Raw genomic sequence first — 16,428 nt, forward strand, 5'->3', positions numbered from 1 at the left:
TATGGTCCAATGGATACCCAAATTAGAGCTGCGGTTAGAAAAAATTGGCAGATTTTAAGCCAGGACCCTGATTTGAAGGAGATAGTAGAAAGGGGACCGTTATTTGCTTGTCGACGCAGTAAAAACCTGAGAGACTGTTTGGTTCAGAATAGGATTGTTTCACCTCGTAACAATTGGTTACAATCAGGGGTACCGAAAGGCAACTTTAAGTGCGGTCACTGCAATTTTTGCAGTTTTCATCTTACAGGTAGTTTCTTACAAGTTGGTTCTATCTCTCACCAGGTACGTCATTTTATATCTTGCAGGACAACCCATGTGGTTTACGTATTGTTTTGTCCGTGCAGATTTTTTTACATAGGCAAGACAATTCGTCCTTTGTTCATCCGGGTCAGAGAACATTTTTCCTCTATACGCACAGGTAAAGGTGTACCCCGTTTAATTAAACACGTGAGAGAACAACATGCAGGTAATGCACAAGTTCTTCGCTTTGCGGGTTTAGAAAAGGTTTCCTTACCACCCCAAGGGGGGAATCTTGATCGTATTTTGCTGAGAAATGAAGCCAGATGGATCCTACGTGCGGATGCAGTGGGACCAATAGGCTTCAATGACAAAATCGATATGTCTGTTTTTTTGTAAATATATAGTTATATCCTTCTTGTTATACCAGGTTTGCAATGTGTGCTCTGGGGTTTGTAATATTTAAGTGTTTTTATTGATTTATCGTGGTTTGTTATTATTCATTAGTATTTCACATATGTTCGGTGATTGTAGCCACTCGACCGTGACTTAGTGAGGGAAGAGGGGAGGGATCTGAGATGTTCTCTGTATAAGATCCACCCCACTTCCTCACGCCACAGGACCAGTTGAAGTGCATTGAGCACGAGACGGCCGTCGTCCGTGTGCATTCACTACCCTCCCTCCCTGCGTTTTCTATGTAAATGTCCGAATAAACCTGACGTTTCACTACCGGTGAGTGCGCTCTTTTCTCTTCTTTTTCTTCTTATTTTTTGTGGATTTTTATATGGACTGTTACCAGAGGAGCACCCCGGTATGTGATGTTATATGTGAGGCTATCTACGGCAGCACAGTGCAGTGAAGGAGTCTTGTGAGGGTCTAACGAATTACAGCGGTGCGGATGTGTTGCTTTTTTCTTATTTTGTGGACAAGAAACATATATATAACAACATTTAAAACCCTGGTTTAAGAAACTACATACATGTCATAACATAAACCAAACAGTACAAGGACAACCAACAAAAATAAACGATTAAACATTGCAATATATTTTTAAAAAGTTAAGTGGTAAAAATGTAAAAAATGTGGATAACTGTCCTTAAAAATAATGTAGTTGTTCTGCCTCCGCCATCTAATATTGTTACCCTGATTATCTGTTTGCATAATTGCAGGTTTCTCAGTATGGATATTCATACCTTTATTTGTTTGTGATGCTTGGCTCCCTCTAGCGGCCAGAGTTATGTTGGCAGTTCAATCTTCTGTGTTTTGTATTATCCATGTCTGATTCTCCTCCTCCTTTGCAATGCATTATGGTAGCTCAGCCTCCATTTCCCTCCATTTTTCCTTTCACTTTCTTCAGTTTGCCTTCAAGGAAAGACGCTTCACTTCATCCCCCTTGCGATTGCATTGCCGGTATGTCTTTATGCTTCCTATAGATATTTCTGCTCTATATTAGCTTAGTTTAACCAGTTGTACTCCTAGTTCAGTTACTAGCTTTCTAAATGTTATGCATAATGTATATCATGTGTGGTATGTATCTGTTCTATACCATGCACTGATTCTATGTATATCATTGTTCACAGTTTCACCGCATCAATATACCACTACGTTTAATAAAGCACAGACTCAACCAAAGTCTCCTTATTGGACCCCGGTATAGCGGTTTAGCTGACTGTAAGGCTCATACGTAGCTAGCCTCAGCTAGTGAGGACAGAACAGTGAAACGGCAGCCATCCAGCTAGTGGGATTCAAGTCACCGGCTACTCAGAGACTAAATACAGCTGCAGCAATCTCTGCACAGCCAAGCACTTTCCCAAGACACCATGTCTCACAAATCGTATAGGACAAGATCTGTTACTTCCGTCTCCTCAAAGACAACATCCATCAGCAGCGCGGTCACCATTGCCTGCGCCAATGCTGAAGCCGCCAAAATACGAGCGAGCTTTGCTGACCAAGAGATGCAACTTAAATTAGAAAAAGCACGCCTAGATGACGAAGAGAGAAGGTCGCAGTTAGAGAAAGCACGCATAGATCATGAGAGAGCCGACCAAGAGAGCAGGACGCAGTTAGAGAAGGCACGTGTGGATGCCGCCTTAGAAAGCCTAGCAGCAAAAAGGGAAGCTGCCGCAGCCCTCGCCGAAGCAGAGTTGCTAGAAGCCGCGCAAAATCCCAAGCTGCATAGCCAAAGCAGTACATCGAGTCTGGAGTTTCCACTGCAAGACTCACCACAACGCACATCTCAGTATGTTAATGAACTTCCTGATCCAAACTATAACCCTGAACCTGTACCAAAACCAGAATACGATGTCTCCAGCGAAGTAACCAACATGAATCACCCTGCTGACACACCGTACGTCAGACCGAAGCAATACGACACCGGCTGGCACCACCCTGAGGACACTAACAGGTACGAATGCACCTCACATCACTATTAGGGCGACCCATCACCAGTATACTCTGCTGACAACCGGTTCACGACAGAATTTGCCAAGTTCTTCACACGACGTGAACTGGTTGCCAAGGGACTCATGAAATTCACTGACTGAGCTGAAGGTTACAGAGCTTGGAAAGCTTCCTTCCAAAATGTCATTAGAGACTTGGGGCTACAACACAGGGAAGAGATAGACCTGTTAGTCAAATACCTGGGAGAAGAGTCAGTCAAACACGCAGTAAGGATCAGAGACATTAATATAAACCGCCCTGAGACTGGCCTCAAAGAAATCTGGAAAAGGCTGGATGAGTGTTACGGCTCAGCAGAAGTAATAGAAAGAGCCTTGTTCAAAAGAATCGATGACTTTCCTAAAATATCTAACAAAGGTCTCCAGAAACTTAGAGAGCTAAGCGACCTGCTAAAGGAAGTCCAAGTTGCCAAATACGAGGACGGCCTACAGGGACTTGCATTTCTCGACACAGCCAGAGGTGTTAACCCTATAGTCCAGAAGTTGCCCTACAATCTACAGGAGAGGTGGCTCACACATGGTTCCACATACAAATACAAACACAGCGTTCCATTCCCTCCCTTCTCAGTTTTTGTAGACTTCATACACCAACAAGCGAGAATTAGAAACGATCCCAGCTTTGACTTTGCAATACCATATGCCACACCATCACCACCTGCAAATCCACGCAGAACATCTGTAGCAGTACACAAGACTTATGTTTCTTCTTCAGATTCTAATTACAGGTCTGCTGGCTGCTCCCAATCAGAGACAAAGGTGCAGGACTCTGACAAGCAGTGCCCACTTCATCAGAAGCCTCATCCTCTCCTGAAATGCAGAGCCTTCAGAGGAAAATCTATGCCAGATCGCAGAAGCTTCCTGAAAGAAAACGGCATCTGCTACAAGTGCTGCTCGTCCACAGCTCATCTCGCCAAGGATTGCAAGGTCAGTGTAAAATGCACAGAATGTGGCACAACAGATCATAACACCGTTCTACACCCTGGCCCAGCTCCATGGAGTACACAAAACACGCCAGCTGACAGTGAGCATGGCGGGGAGGAAAGGAGCACTGATAAAGCTACGCCAGAGATCATTTCACAATGTACCGAGGTCTGCAAAGGGACAATAGACAGTAGGTCCTGTTCAAAAATATGCCTCGTCAGAGTATACCCGAAGGGCCATAGAGACCAAGCTGTAAGACTGTATGCTATCTTGGATGATCAAAGTAATCGATCCTTGGCTAGATCAACGTTCTTTGACCTATTCAACATCAAAGGGCCAAGCACTCCCTACTCCTTAAAGACGTGTGCAGGTACTGTGACAACAGCAGGCAGGAAAGCTACTGACTACCAGATCGAGTCTTTAGATGGACAATTCTGCCTACCGCTACCTACGATCATCGAATGTAACCAGATCCCAGACAACAGATCTGAAATCCCTACGCCAGATGTAGCAATCCATCACGCTCACTTAAAACAAATAGCACACCTTATACCGGAACTCGACTATCAGGCCCAGATAATTCTGCTGTTGGGGAGAGATATCCTACAGGTTCATAAAGTGAGACGTCATATCATTGGACATCACAATGCTCCCTATGCCCAAAGGCTAGACCTAGGATGGGTCATAATTGGCAACGTATGCTTGGGACGCATGCACGCCCCATCTTCTGTGACAAGCATGCTGACAAATACATTGGAGAAAGGACGTCCATCTCTGTTTCAACCTTGTAACAATGTGTTCCATGTCAGGGAACTGCCACACAGCATCCAACTGCCCAACCATTTAATAGACTTTACTCACGACAGCAGTATAGTGTCGGGAAGCTATGAGGATCAGTTAGGGTGCACAGTCTTCCAGAGAACTAAGCAGGACAACCAAGTGGCAATGTCGGTAGAGGACAAGTTGTTCTTAGAGGTAATGGACAAGGGACTCGTTAAAGATGAGACCAACAGCTGGGTCGCACCTCTTCCCTTCAAAACCCACAGACCACGTCTACCGAACAACAGAAATCAGGCATTACAACGTTTCTCCTCTCTCAAACGTAATCTGCAAAAGAAACCAGGGATGAAAGATCACTTTTTCTCCTTCATGTCAAAGATTTTTGAAAACCGTCACGCAGAACTAGCTCCCACTCTCAAAGACTCTGAAGAAAGCTGGTTCCTACCCATGTTCGGAGTATACCACCCTAAAAAACCAGGCCAGATCAGAGTTGTGTTTGATTCCAGTGCTAAGTTTAATGATGTCTCCCTGAATGACGTTCTACTGACAGGACCAGACCTCAATAACAAACTACTGGGTGTACTTATGCGCTTCCGTAAGGATTCCATTGCCTTCATCGCTGACATCCAGCAAATGTTCCATTGTTTCCTTGTGAGAGAGACAGGAACTTCCTAAGATTCTTCTGGTACAGAGACAATGATCCTACTAAAGAAGTCACAGAGTATCGCATGAGTGCGCACATCTTTGGCAACAGTCCTTCACCTGCAGTCGCCATTTACGGACTCAAAAGGTCAGCTCAGGAAGGAGAACCAGAATACAGAGCAGATGTCAGACAATTCATAGAAAAGGACTTTTATGTCAGCGACTGTCTGAAAGCCATGCCTTCAAATGAGACTGCCATCAGTCTTCTCAGGAGAGCCCAGGACATGCTTGCCTGCTCGAACCTTAGGCTTCATACAATAGCCTCAAACAGCCAAGAATTCATGGAAGCGTTCCCTTCTCAGGACCTATGTAATGGTCTCAGAGACCTGGACCTGGGGTCAGACCCCGCACCAATGCAACGCAGCCTCTGGCTTCTCTGGAATCTACAATCAGACACTTTCACCTTTCAGGTCAGCCAGGAAGAAAGGCCTTTCACACGTAGAGGCGTCCTGTCTACCATCAACAGTCTGTACGATCCCTTGGGTTTCGCAGCTCCTGTTACTATACAAGGCAAGGCCCTACTAAGAGACTTAACTAGGGAAACATCTGACTGGGATGCACCTCTGCCACCTGATAAGAGGATCCAGTGGGAAGAGTGGAAGAACTCATTAGCGGCACTCTCCAACCTGCATGTGCCAAGACCATACACCCCTGTGCCATCTACTGAGATACAGAGCCAAAGACTGTACGTATTTGCAGATGCTTCTGTCAAAGCAATTGCCGCTGTTGCCTACCTCAAAACTGTAGACTCCAAGTGTCAGTGCCACATTGGTTTCGTTTGGGAAAGGCCAAACTCGCACCACAACCAGAGCACACTATACCCAGGTTAGAGCTTTGTGCCGCAGTCTTAGCCGTTGAGTTAGTGGAGTTCATCTCATCCGAAATGGATATCGACCTGTCACAGGCCAAGTTCTACTCAGACAGCAAAGTAGTCCTGGGATATATCCACAACGAAACCAGGTGATTCTACGTTTATGTCAATAACAGAGTGCTGCGAGTCAGGAGATCAGTTCATTCAAAGCAGTGGCATTACATACCCACAGACCGGATTGCCGCGGATCATGCAACTAGAGCAGTTGATGCAAGTCGACTAGGAAGCACAACGTGGTTCTCGGGACCAAAACTATGGTACATTGAGGAATGTTTTCCAGACACCTTCGAACTAGTAGGAGAGGACTCAGATGCTGAAATCCGCCCTCAGGTGTCTACACTACATACAATGACCTCTGTTATCCAGCTTGGATCTTGCAGGTTTGACAGATTCTCAAGTTGGAAGTCACTTACTCGAGCCATTACCTGCCTGACTCATATAGCTCGCTCATTCAGGACCACCAGAACTCGTGGCACAGAAAAATGTAAAGGAGCGGCGATGCTTACCCACGAAAGCCTAATCACCTTCATGGCTGAAGCTGCAGCAATAATCAATGCAAGACCCCTGGTTCCAGTTCCTAACGACCCTGAGGAGCCCTTGTTATTGACTCCAGCTACTCTACTTACCCAGAAAACAGGACTGTCCAGTGCCCCTCCAGGAGGATTCGACGCTAAGGACCTCTACAAGCGCCAATGGAGACAGGTACAAAGTCTTGCAAATACTTTCTGGGACAGGTGGAGCAAACAATATTTGTCTACCCTGCAGCCACGTGCGAAGTGGCAATCTACTAAACCTAATCTGAACATAGGTGACCTTGTTCTTGTGAAAGACTGTCAGATTCACCGGAACCAGTGGCCACTTGGCCTAGTTACCGCAACGTTCCCGAGCAAGGACGGCAACGTCCGCAAAGTTGAGCTAAGGATGACCAAAGGGAATGAACCTAAGACATTTTCCAGACCGGTATCTGAACTGGTCCTATTGTTGCCTTCGGAAGAAAGGAGGAGTAACATCCGTTGATGCCAGACAGGGAGTGTTCTGCCTCCGCCATCTAATATTGTTACCCTGATTATCTGTTTGCATAATTGCAGGTTTCTCAGTATGGATATTCATACCTTTATTTGTATGTGATGCTTTGGCTCCCTCTAGGGGCCAGAGTTATGTTGGCAGTTCAATCTTCTGTGTTTTGTATTAGCCATGTCTGATTCTCCTCCTCCTTTGCAATACATTATGGTAGCTCAGCCTCCATTTCCCTCCATTTTTCCTTTCACTTTCTTCAGTTTGCCTTCAAGGAAAGACGCTTCACTTCATCCTCCTTGCGATTGCATTGCCGGTATGTCTTTATGCTTCCTATAGATATTTCTGCTCTATATTAGCTTAGTTTAACCAGTTGTAATCCTAGTTCAGTTACTAGCTTTCTAAATGTTATGCATAATGTATATCATGTGTGGTATGTATCTGTTCTATACCATGTACTGATTCTATGTACAGTGGGGCAAAAAAGTATTTAGTCAGTCAGCAATAGTGCAAGTTCCACCACTTAAAAAGATGAGAGGCGTCTGTAATTTACATCATAGGTAGACCTCAACTATGGGAGACAAACTGAGAAAAAAAAAATCCAGAAAATCACATTGTCTGTTTTTCTAACATTTTATTTGCATATTATGGTGGAAAATAAGTATTTGGTCAGAAACAAAATTTCATCTCAATACTTTGTAATATATCCTTTGTTGGCAATGACAGAGGTCAAACGTTTTCTGTAAGTCTTCACAAGGTTGCCACACACTGTTGTTGGTATGTTGGCCCATTCCTCCATGCAGATCTCCTCTAGAGCAGTGATGTTTTTGGCTTTTCGCTTGGCAACACGGACTTTCAACTCCCTCCAAAGGTTTTCTATAGGGTTGAGATCTGGAGACTGGCTAGGCCACTCCAGGACCTTGAAATGCTTCTTACGAAGCCACTCCTTCGTTGCCCTGGCGGTGTGCTTTGGATCATTGTCATGTTGAAAGACCCAGCCACGTTTCATCTTCAATACCCTTGCTGATAGGAGGTTTGCACTCAAAATCTCACAATACATGGCCCCATTCATTCTTTCATGTACCCGGATCAGTCGTCCTGGCCCCTTTGCAGAGAAACGGCCTAAAGCATGATGTTTCCACCACCATGCTTTACAGTAGGTATGGTGTTTGATGGATGCAACTCAGTATTCTTTTTCCTCCAAACACGACAAGTTGTGTTTCTACCAAACAGTTCCAGTTTGGTTTCATCAGACCATAGGACATTCTCCCAAAACTCCTCTGGATCATCCAAATGCTCTCTAGCAAACTTCAGACGGGCCCGGACATGTACTGGCTTAAGCAGTGGGACACGTCTGGCACTGCAGGATCTGAGTCCATGGTGGCGTAGTGTGTTACTTATGGTAGGCCTTGTTACATTGGTCCCAGCTCTCTGCAGTTCATTCACTAGGTCCCCCCGCGTGGTTCTGGGATTTTGGCTCACCGTTCTTGTGATCATTCTGACCCCACGGGGTGGGATTTTGCGTGGAGCCCCAGATCGAGGGAGATTATCAGTGGTCTTGTATGTCTTCCATTTTCTAATTATTGCTCCCACTGTTGATTTCTTCACTCCAAGCTGGTTGACTATTGCAGATTCAGTCTTCCCAGCCTGGTGCAGGGCTACAATTTTGTTTCTGGTGTCCTTTGACAGCTCTTTGGTCTTCACCATAGTGGAGTTTGGAGTCAGACTGTTTGAGGGTGTGCACAGGTGTCTTTTTATACTGATAACAAGTTTAAACAGGTGCCATTACTACAGGTAATGAGTGGAGGAAAGAGGAGACTCTTAAAGAAGAAGTTACAGGTCTGTGAGAGCCAGAAATCTTGATTGTTTGTTTCTGACCAAATACTTATTTTCCACCGTAATATGCAAATAAAATGTTAAAAAACAGACAATGTGATTTTCTGGATTTTTTTTTCTCAGTTTGTCTCCCATAGTTAAGGTCTACCTATGATGTAAATTACAGACGCCTCTCATCTTTTTAAGTGGTGGAACTTGCACTATTGCTGACTGACTAAATACTTTTTTGCCCCACTGTATATCATTGTTCACAGTTTCACCGCATCAATATACCACTACGTTTAATAAAGCACAGACTCAACCACAGTCTCCTTATTGGACCCCGGTATAGCGGTTTAGCTGACTGTATAGCTACGTATGAGCCTGCCTCAGCTAGTGAGGACAGAACAGTAGTTTTGTGGATGAGATAAATGTATGCAACCAAAAATGACCGTATACATTTTAATATAACGTTTTGTGGTCCAAGCAGCCCGCCAAAAAAAAAGGAACATTGCGGTTGACGAAGAGCCCTTGGACGTAGAAAACGAGACACTAATAACACTAGTGGAAGCGAATCCGTCCATATGGGATCAAAGTGACAGCTCCCACAACGATATTATTAAAAACCGGAAGTTGTGGGAGAAAATAATATGCCAGTTGGACCCACGGTATTTGGATAAGTCCGCATCCTCTAAGAAAAAAATTGGTAATTATTGCTGAACTTAAAGGGACACTGTCACCTGAATTTGGAGGGAACAATCTTCAGCCATGGAGGCGGGGTTTTTGGGTGTTTGATTCACCCTTTCCTTATCCGCTGGCTGCAATATTGGATTGAAGTTCATTCTCTGTCCTCCATAGTACACGCCTGCGCAAGGCAAGATTGCCTGGTGCAGGTATGTACTACGGAGGACAGAGAATGAACTTCAATCCAATATTGCAGCCAGCATGCAGCCAGCGGGTAAGGAAAGGGTGAATCAAAAACCCAAAAACCCCGCCTCCATGGCTGAAGATTGTTCCCTCCAAATTCAGGTGACAGTGTCCCTTTAAATTGCTAAAATGTAAAGATTGAAAGCTGCCAATTTTTTTTTTTGTTCTTTGAAGCCGATGTTGTCCACACCCGGTAGAGATCCATTAGAGATCAATTTGTACGGGACTTCCGCAGCAGCCAAAACACCCCCAGTGGATCTGGTGGCAAACGAGTCACCCCTTATGTTCATTATGAGCAATTGTTGTTTCTATAAAAAACATTGTCCCAGCGCTCGTAAGTAAAAAGTTTACGGTGTGAGAGAGGACCAAGTATTTAATTAAAAACTCTTTTAAAAAATTTTTTTTTTGTTATAGAACGATATGCAGTACCGCTGCACCTCGAGAGGCAGAGGAACCGGAGCCATCTCAACAGGAAACAAGCCAGCAGAAAAGCGCTGAAGATGTGTCTGGCCTGAGCGAGCCACGATCAATGGAGAGTAGTACTGTGGCTCCTGTTGTCAGTGCCCATTTGCAAGAACACCGCTGACGCAAGCGATCATCAAAGATGAAGTCAATGCCATAATTGTTGATGGACTCCAACGGTTAGAGGATCTGTGTCGCAGTGAACACAAAGATCTACGGCGGGAAATTTCGGAATTGCAATCCCATGAATCAGTATATGCAGCCAATGAGTGGAAGCTCCTGTTTTTGTTATATGTGCCTGTAGCCCAAAAGATACCGCCGCACAGAAATGTAATGTTTAGGCAAAGATTTCATGACCTATTTGAGGAATTTTTGGCCCCTCAGGAACCCACTTCCCCGAGACCAAGAACCATGGACAGGCCGTCATACAAACTACAATACAGAGGCCAGGGTGAACCGAGTATGGAAATGCAAATGCAATGTAGCAGTCTAGCGTACAGTTGGGAAGACAATACGCCCACGCAATATCACAGTCTGTAACTACTGTTAAAAAAAAAAATCACCAAACTTTGGCAATTACAGCCTTTAAAATGTTTGTGTAAAATTTTTGTGTACCCTTAAGGCCATGTTCACACAGTGCGTTTTTTACCGCGGAACCGCGGCGGTTTTGCCGCTGCGGTTCCGCAGCTGTTTTCCATGCAGGGTACAGTACACTGTACCCTATGGAAAACAGGACACACTGTGCACATGGTCCGGAAATTGTAAAAAAAAAGCCGCGCTGAATAGCTCCCGGAAAAAAGAAGGAGCATGTCAATTCTTCTTCCTGAACCGCAGCGGTTCTGCACCCATAGACCTCCATTGTGAGGTCAAAATCTCAGTAAAACCCGCAGATCAAAAATATATCTGCGGGTTTTACTGCGATTTGATGTGCAGAACCGCTGCAGCAGGAAGTGCGGGGGAGCGGGCGGAAGTGCGTGGGCGGAGTGTGGCTGCCCCCCCGTGCTCCGATCCCGCCCCCCCGTGCTCCGATGCCCCCCCCGTGCTCCGATGCCCCCCCCAGTGCTCCGATGCCCCCCCCCCGTGCCCTAATCTCCCCCCCTTATACTTACCCGGCGTCCCGGTGTCCGTCCGGCCGTCTTCTCCCTGGGCGCCGCCATCTTGCAAAATGGCGGGCGCATGCGCAGTGCGCCCGCCGAATCTGCCGGCCGGCAGATTCGCTCCAAAGTGCATTTTGATCACTGAGATATAACCTATCTCAGTGATCAAAATAAAAAAATAGTAAATGACACCCCCCCCACTTTGTCACCCCCATTGGTAGGGACAATAAAAAAATTAATTTTTTTTTTTTTTTTCACTAAGGTTAGAATAGGGTTAGGGTTAGGGGTAGGGTTAGGGGTAGGGTTAGGGGTAGGGTAAGGGTTAGGGGTAGGGTTAGGGTTAGGGGTAGGGTTAGGGGTAGGGTTAGGGTTAGGGGTAGGGTTAGGGGTAGGGTTAGGGGTAGGGTTAGGGTATTTTCAGCCATTTTAGCCCTAAAAAGCTTCCTAGGAAACACACAGTAAAAAAAGGATAAAAAAACGCATCAAAAAACGCATCAAAAAACGCATCAAAAACGCATCAAAAAAGGACAAAAAAAGGACCTGCGTTTTCTGCCAAGAGCTGCAGTTTTTTAAAAAAACTGTCCTGAAAAAAAAAGGATGGAAATCCTGAACGTGTGAACATACCCTTATTGTGTATGTTTTTGTTAATCTCTATGGGATCTCATATGTTAACCCCTTAATCCCATATGACGTACTATCCCGTCCAGGTGACCTGGGACTTAATTCCCATGGACGGGATAGTACGTCATATGCGATCGGCCGCGCTCACGGGGGGAGCGCGGCCGATCGCGGCCGGGTGTCAGCTGCCTATCGCAGCTGACATCCGGCACTATGTGCCAGGAGCGGTCACGGACCGCTCCCGGCACATTAACCCCCGGCACACCGCGATCAAAGATGATCGCGGTGTGCCGGCGGTGCAGGGAAGCATCGCGCAGGGAGGGGGCTCCCTGCGGGCTTCCCTGAGACGATCGGTACACGGTGATGTGCTCACCGTGTACCGAGCGTCTTCTCCCTGCAGTCCCCGGATCCAAAATGGCCGCCGGGCTGCATCCGGGTCCTGCAGGGAGCACTTCCGGGTCAGGATCAGGCTGCAGCTGCAGCTCTAATCCTGCCCGGCTGTATGTCAGATCACCGATCTGATAGAGTGCTGTGCACACTGTCAGATCGGTGATCTGTGATGTCCCCCCCTGGGACAAAGTGAAAAAGTAAAAAAAAAAATTTCCACACTTGTAAAAAAAAAAATAAAAAAAAAATTCCTAAATAAAGCAGAAAAAAAAAAATATTATTCCCATAAATACATTTCTTTACATAAAAAAAAAACAAAAAAACAATAAAAGTACACATATTTAGTATCGCCGCGTCCGTAACGACCCGACCTATAAAACTGGCCCACTAGTTAACCCCTTCAGTGAACACCGTAAGAAAAAAAAAAAAAAAACGAGCCAAAAAACAACGCTATATTATCATAACGCTGAACAAAGAGTGGAATAACACGCGATCAAAAAGACGGATATAAATAACCATGTTACCTCTGAAAACGTCATCTTGTCCCGCAAAAAACGAGCCGCCATATAGCATCATAACCAAAAAAATAAAAAGTTATAGTCCTCTGAATAAAGCGATGCCAAAATAATTATTTTTTCTATAAAATAGCTTTTATCGTATAAAAGCGCCAAAACATAAAAAAAATGATATAAATGAGGTGTCGCTGTAATCGTACTGACCCGAAGAATAAAACTGCTTCATCAATTTTACCAAACGCGGAACGGTATAAACGCCTCCCCCAAAAGAAATTCATGAATAGCTGGTTTTTGGTCATTCTGCCTCACAAAAAAATCGGAATAAAAAGCGATCAAAAACTGTCACGTGTCCGAAAATGTAACCGATAAAAACGTCAACTCGTCCCGCAAAAAACAAGACCTCACATGACTCTGTGGACCAAAATATGGAAAAATTATAGGTCTCAAAATGTGGAGACGCAAAAACTTTTTTGCTATAAAAAGCGTCTTTTAGTGTGTGACGGCTGCCAATCATAAAAATCCGATATAAAAAACGCTATAAAAGTAAATCAAACCCCCCTTCATCACCCCCTTAGTTAGGCTAGGTTCACATTGCGTTAATGGGTTAACGCTAACGGACAGCGTTGCACGGCGAAAATGTCACAATTAACGCCGTGCAACGGGTCCGTTAGCACAACCATTGACAGCAATGTGATTTTCAGGTGTAGCGCATCGCTAGAGCGTGCCATTTTCGGCTCGCGCTAGCAAGGTGCCATTCTTTTGTGGCGCGCCTCAGACGCTGCTTGCAGCGTCCGCGGCGCGCCCGAGGTACGATCCCCGATCTTCCAGAGCGGGGACGTTAACGCGACCACTAAACACGACACCTAAAAAGACATTGTGTTAGCGCAATCCGCTAGTGCTAAACGGATTTCCCTAACGCAATGTGAACCTAGCCTTAGGGAAAAATAATAAAATTAAAAAAAATGTATTTATTTCCATTTTCCGGTTAGGGTTAGGGTTAGGGTTAGGGCTAGGGTTGGGGCTAGGGTTAGGGTTTGGATTACATTTACGGTTGGGATTAGGGTTGGGATTAGAATTAGGGGTGTGTCTGGGTTAGGTGTGTGGTTAGGGTTACAGTTGGGATTAGGGTTAGTGGTGCGTTTGGATTAGGGTTTCATTTATAATTGGGGGGTTTCCACTGTTTAGACACATCAGGGGCTCTCCAAACGCGACATGGCGTCCGATCTCAATTCCAGCCAATTCTGCATTGAAAAAGTAAAACAGTGCTCCTTCACTTCCGAGCTCTCCCGTGCGCCCAAACAGGGGTTTACCCCAACATATGGGGTATCAGCGTACTCGAGACAAATTGGACAACAACTTTTTGGGTCCAAGTTCTCTTGTTATCCTTGGGAAAATAAAAATTTGGGGGGCTAAAAATCATTTTTGTGGGAAAAAAAAGGATTTTTATTTTCACGGCTCTGCGTTGTAAACTGTAGTGAAACACTTGGGGGTTCAAAGTTTTCACAACACATCTAGATAAGTTCCATGGGAGGTCTAGTTTCCAATATGGGGTCACTTGTGGGTGGTTTCTACTGTTTGGGTACATCAGGGGCTCTGCAAATGCAACGTGACGCCTGCAGACCAATCCATCTAAGTCTGCATTCCAAATGGCGCTCCTTCCCTTCCGAGCTCTGCCATGAGCCCAAACAGTGGTTCCCCCCCACATATGGGGTATCAGCGTACTCAGGACAAATTGAACAACAACTTTTGGGGTCCAATTTATTCTGTTACCCTTGTAAAAATACAAAGCTGGGGGCTAAAAAATCATTTTTTTGAAAAAAAAAAGAATTTTTATTTTCACGGGTCTGCGTTATAAACTGTAGTGAAACACTTAGGGGTTCAAAGTTCTCACAACACATCTAGATAAGTTCCATGGGAGGTCTAGTTTCTAATATGGGGTCACTTGTGGGGGGTTTGTACTGTTTGGGTACATCAGGGGCTCTGCAAATGCAACGTGACTCCTGCAGACCAATCCATCTAAGTCTGCATTCCAAATGGCGCTCCTTCCCTTCCGAGCTCTGCCATGCGCCCAAACAGTGGTTCCCCCCCACATATGGGGTATCAGCGTACTCAGGACAAATTGGACAACAACTTTTGGGGTCCAATTTATTATGTTACCCTTGTGAAAATACAAAACTGGGGGCTAAAAAATTTTTGCGAAAAAAAAATAAATTTATTTTAACGGCTCTGCGTTATAAACTGTAGTGAAACACTTGGGGGTTCAAAGCTCTCAAAACACATCTAGATAAGTTCCTTAGAGGGTCTAGTTTCCAAAATGGTGTCACTTGTGGGGGTTTTTAATGTTTAGGCACATCAGGGGCTCTCCAAACCAACATGGCGTCCCATCTTAATTCCAGTCAATTTTGCATTGAAAAGTCAAATGGCGCTCCTTCCCTTCCGAGCTCTGCTATGCACCCAAAAAGTGGTTTACCCCCACATATGGGGTATCGTCGCACTCAGGACAAATTGCACAACAACTTTTGTGGTCTAATTTCTTCTCTTACCCTTGGGAAAATAAAAAATTGGGGGCGAAAAGATCATTTTTGTGAAAAAATAAGATTTTTTATTTTTACGGCTCTGCATTATAAACTTCTGTGAAGCACTTGTTGGGTCAAAGTGCTCACCACACATCTAGATAAGTTCCTTAAGGGGTCTACTTTCCAAAATGGTGTCACTTGTGGGGATTTCAATGTTTAGGCACATCAGGGGCTCTCCAAACGCAACATGGCGTCCCATCTCAATTCCAGTCAATTTTGCATTGAAAAGTCAAATGGCGCTCCTTTCCTTCCGAGCTCTGCCATGCGCCCAAACAGTGGTTTACCCCCACATATGGGGTATCGTCGCACTCAGGACAAATTGCACAACAACTTTTGTGGTCTAATTTCTTCTCTTACCCTTGGGAAAATAAAAAATTGGTGGCGAAAAGATTATTTTTGTGAAAAAATATGATTTTTTATTTTTACGGCTCTGCATTATAAACTTCTGTGAAGCACTTGTTGGGTCAAAGTGCTCACCACACCTCTAGATAAGTTCCTTAAGGGGTCTACTTTCCAAAATGGTGTCACTTGTGGGGATTTCAATGTTTAGGCACATCAGGGGCTCTCCAAACGCAACATGGCATCCCATCTCAATTCCAGTCAATTTTGCATTGAAAAGTAAAATGGCGCTCCTTCCCTTCCGAGCTCTGCCATACGCCCAAACAATGGTTTACACCCATATACGGGGTATCAGCGTACTCAGGACAAATTGGCCAACAATTTTTGAGGTTCAATTTCTTCTCTTACTCTTGGGAAAATAAAAAATTGGGGGCGAAAAGATCATTTTTGTGAAAAAATATGATTTTTTATTTTTACGGCTCTGCATTATAAACTTCTGTGAAGCAATTGGTGGGTCAAAGTGGTCACCACACATCTAGATAAGTTCCTTAGGGTGTCTACTTTCCAAAATGGTGTCACTTGTGGGGGGTTTCAATGTTTAGGCACATCAGTGGCTCTCCAAACGCAACATGGTGTCCCATCTCAATTCCTGTCAATTTTGCATTTAAAAGTCAAATGGCGCTCCTTCCCTTCCGAGCTCTGCCATGCGCC

General features: G+C 44.9%; 1 protein-coding gene across 2 annotated transcripts in view; it reads right to left on the reverse strand.

Moving 5' to 3' along the window:
• The window catches only part of MCF2L (MCF.2 cell line derived transforming sequence like), a 398,998-nt gene that overhangs the window by 330,284 nt on the left and 52,286 nt on the right, over positions 1 to 16,428 (reverse strand). The window lies entirely within an intron of this gene.

The sequence above is a fragment of the Ranitomeya imitator genome, chromosome 3 (assembly GCF_032444005.1).
Source record: "Ranitomeya imitator isolate aRanImi1 chromosome 3, aRanImi1.pri, whole genome shotgun sequence".
Taxonomy (NCBI): domain Eukaryota; kingdom Metazoa; phylum Chordata; class Amphibia; order Anura; family Dendrobatidae; genus Ranitomeya; species Ranitomeya imitator.